The following is a 3760-nucleotide window of genomic DNA, read 5'->3' on the forward strand; positions in this document are numbered from 1 at the left end:
ACGTCAAATTCAGCATTTTCTAGCAGAAGGTTGCTATACTGGAGCAATCTTAACCAGCCTTATTAAAAGCTCAAATTCTTTCAGCCTGAAGAAGAAAAAAATTGAGGGGGTTGGAAGTTCGTGGTAAATCCTTTGCATCTGTGTGGTTATGATACTGTTCTGGTGGAGTCTAGAATAGGTCAGAAACCCAAAACAGCCAGAATATTCAGAAGTTGTTAAGGGTTTGGGTGGTCTTGGGAACCAAACACAGGAGCTTGAAACAGTATAAAAGGTTTTGCAGTTCATTTAGGAATTATTTGAAAATTTGAGGGCGAAGAAAGATATGAGATTGTGCATAATTTCTTAGCCTCTTCACATGTTAATCCTGTTTTACCCTGTGGCAGATCACAACAGTGGTTTGCAAGGTGACAGGGTGTTTTGCTCATGTTCAGTAGTTGAAATCTGTAACATTTTTCATATTTATATTTTTTATTCCTGAATATTTGTTAAACTTCTAAGCTCCTGGTTTTAAGGTTTTTTTTAAATTACAGAGTTTAATTATTTGTATTTTAATTACTAGCATACCAGAGAAGTGGAGAAGAGTTTGTGCTGTTTCCGTATATGTTGTAAATCTTGATGAGACCTACTTGCAATCGAGTCATGATCACTGCGCATGTTCCTGACTGAATTTTTACAAGGCTTACCTTCAGTACAGTTGTTATCTTTGCGTAATATTAATTAAATGATATATCCCAAAGCACATCAACAGTGAACAAATAAAAACCCAAGTGGGTTGCTACTCTCATTAGATGATCTCTATTTCTCTCTCCTCCCCTGTCTGTCTAGAATTGATATTTCTATTTGGAAATGCCAGATCCCAAAGTGGATGTTTTGAAAAGTGAATGCTGCAACGTGGTAAAGCAGATTTATTGTTCAAAGAAGGAAAGATAGCCGAGGAGGAGGAGGAAAAGACAGGGACCAGAGAGCAGAGGCCCCCTTCCCTGTTCTGCTTCATCCTTTTCGTGCATCTCTGTGCAAGTCCAGTAACTTTTTAGTACTAAGAATATTGTTGGAGTCTAATACTACATAATTAATTGTCCTATGAGTTGAGGTGTTTATGTAAACATCCAAATCTAGGGATTAAGAATACACTAAATTCTGATTTAGAATGGAGGACAATATTGAAATGTCAACTATATAAAAGTAAAAAATACAATTTAAAAAAAACTTGTAAATCTTTCACCAGCAACTGCAAATGGTAACACAATACAGAATTAAACATCCTGACCATTTCAAGATATATTCAAATTCTTGAAACTCTGAATTGTTCTCACATGTTGGTACTGTTCCTTTCTTCTGTGTCAAATCTATAACGTATATTTTACATGTGTTGCTTCTTTTGCATCTCTTACTCTCAATAGAGAGCTCCCTGTAAGTAGGATATAAATCTAGGCATTTCTTTTAGTGGTTCCATATAGTGTTAGCTCTTGCCCTGTGCTGAGGAACGCTGCTCCTTTCCAAATGTTTTTGAAAGCACAATGTCCCTTTCATTTTTCATCCTTTAAAATAAGTTATTCAGGCTTGATCCTAACCTGTGGCTTCCATTAACTGCTTAGCTTGAATTTGCATTGTGTCTTTTGTTTCATTTTTCTTAGTACTTATCCCCCCTAATATGTGAAAAACTACTTACTCCATGTTTGTTAATACAAACATGCACAAGAAATTTGCAGCAAGCTTGGTTATTGTTTTGTTTATAGCTCCTCTTCCTTCTAAACCAAAAACCTAAAGGTGCCAAAGATACCACTACCTGTCAGTTGTTTCAAAGTTTGCTTTTTAGAAATCGGAATGTGCCTCAGCCAGGTCCTCAGTTTGCAAAGCTAGTTTTGAGGAATGGGAAACTTTTCTTGCTATTTGAGGAAACTTTCATTACAAATAACGAAACTTGTTTTCAGTCAAGTACAGATTGTTTAGTGATATACAATTACTGAAGTGTGAAAGGATCCTTCTACAAAATCTCCTAAATTCAGCAATACAGTTTAAATGTTCTTTATATATCCGTTAGCAGACTGAAGGCACAAGAAAATTAAAATTAGTTTCTGTTGTGTATCTGAAACAAGCATCAGAAGACTGAGTTTAAATAAAAATTTGAATGAAGAAAGCTTCGGGGTTTTTTGCTATACAAGCAGGAGGCTGTAAGAGATGAGATGTTATGGAAACAGACACAAAGATTGGAGATTTTCAATTTGGACAAGAGCTGACTGAGAATGTCTTCTTTCTGTTGTGTGGAAATCAGTCCTATGATGGTAGCACAATTAAATATTCTGCCTGTGTTCATTTAGCTACAGATTGGCCCTTTTGGGACGCAGCTCAAATGCAGGAATAAAACTGAAACTGCTTCTCAGAGTTTTGAAGACTTTTTCTTTCTGCACCCAAGAGAATGAAAGGAAAAAAAGTTAAGCATGGATCAATGAACTAGTTTTTCGATTATTTTACAAAACAATACAGATTGCTGGGAATGAATGATCTAATGATATTTCACTTCTTAAAAATTTAATGAAAGAGATTATTCTCTGAAGTAACCTGCTGTGCCTGTTTCACAGTGACAATATACAATAGTCCCTTAAGCTATTTCTGACATCATGAGTCTAACATGGTTTAGGATGTTTGATGGAAAATTAGGTGTAGGAGAGATGCTGGTTAGAATACCCAATAATCTGCAGGATACTACACTACACTGAGAGTCTGGGCAGAGCGGATTTTTATCTTACCAGCTGTCACAAATATTAAAGCAAAATAAGCAAATGGACTGTGTGACAATCTGATATACTATTATGTCACTTCACAGTAGTTCAAAGCTGCTTCTGAGATTTTTGTAGGTTTGATAAAGTTAAGGTACATGTTGCTATTTATGATGTGTTGGATGTAGAACTGAAAGCTTTATGTTGTGTTGGGGCATATTGTCAGCAACACTGCAAACAATGGCCAGAGAGCAAGGTACGTAGGAGGCTGCTTGCTTGTTAAGTCTTCAGCTTCATGTTTTTAAGATTCAAAGGAGATTTGTGGCACTAGCTTACCGTAGCTGTCAATATACAATGGATTTTTGGCTTATTTTTAATGTGGGTTAATATTTAGTGTGCTTTGAGAAACTAATATTCTCTAATACTTCTGAAGGTTGCTTAGTTCTAATATAGAAAGTGCTACAGTGCTCAGAAGTGACTTCTGATTTTGGGTGCATCACTCTTTTGGATGAGAATCTAAGAAATCAGGAACTCAAAGTGATAACCCTGTGCTTTCATTAGATTGCTGTGTCATGTAGCTCCTTCATAAATTGTGTCATCTTCGTTATAAAATTAGTTCAGATTTTTGGTCCCGTTTAATGGGGAAACTCTTCCAGCTTCTCTGTCACAGTGTTTAGGAAACTTCGTTTGAATTTGAGTTGAATATTTGGCTAATTATGTCCATTTGTTTTCATTCCAATGTTCTTTTACCCTGACAGCTTTCTCTCTCAGTAATATTTAAACTCCTGTTGTATTTATGCTCTGCAAGAAACTTCAGGAATCTTGCAGTGTAAAAGAATTTGGAGGGCTGATGTAAACCATCTTCAAGCATCTAAATCATTAATTATTTTTGATTTTTCCCTGCCTTTATACCTGTCACTCTTGTCTCCATTTGGTGTATACAGGATGCAAATTTTAGTGGTATAGGATTATACCAGTGATGTAGTCTTTAAATACAAAGTGTTCAGTACTCCTTAGGATCTGTATTCCCTTTCTCTTTCTAG

The 3760-nt window shown here is 35.8% G+C and overlaps 1 protein-coding gene across 2 annotated transcripts in view; it reads left to right on the forward strand.

The window, feature by feature from the left end:
- COMMD10 (COMM domain containing 10) overlaps positions 1-3760 on the forward strand; it is a 122784-nt gene that overhangs the window by 95204 nt on the left and 23820 nt on the right. The gene's annotated exons all lie outside the window — the stretch shown is intronic.

This window comes from Rissa tridactyla, chromosome Z, assembly GCF_028500815.1.
Source record: "Rissa tridactyla isolate bRisTri1 chromosome Z, bRisTri1.patW.cur.20221130, whole genome shotgun sequence".
NCBI lineage: Eukaryota > Metazoa > Chordata > Aves > Charadriiformes > Laridae > Rissa > Rissa tridactyla.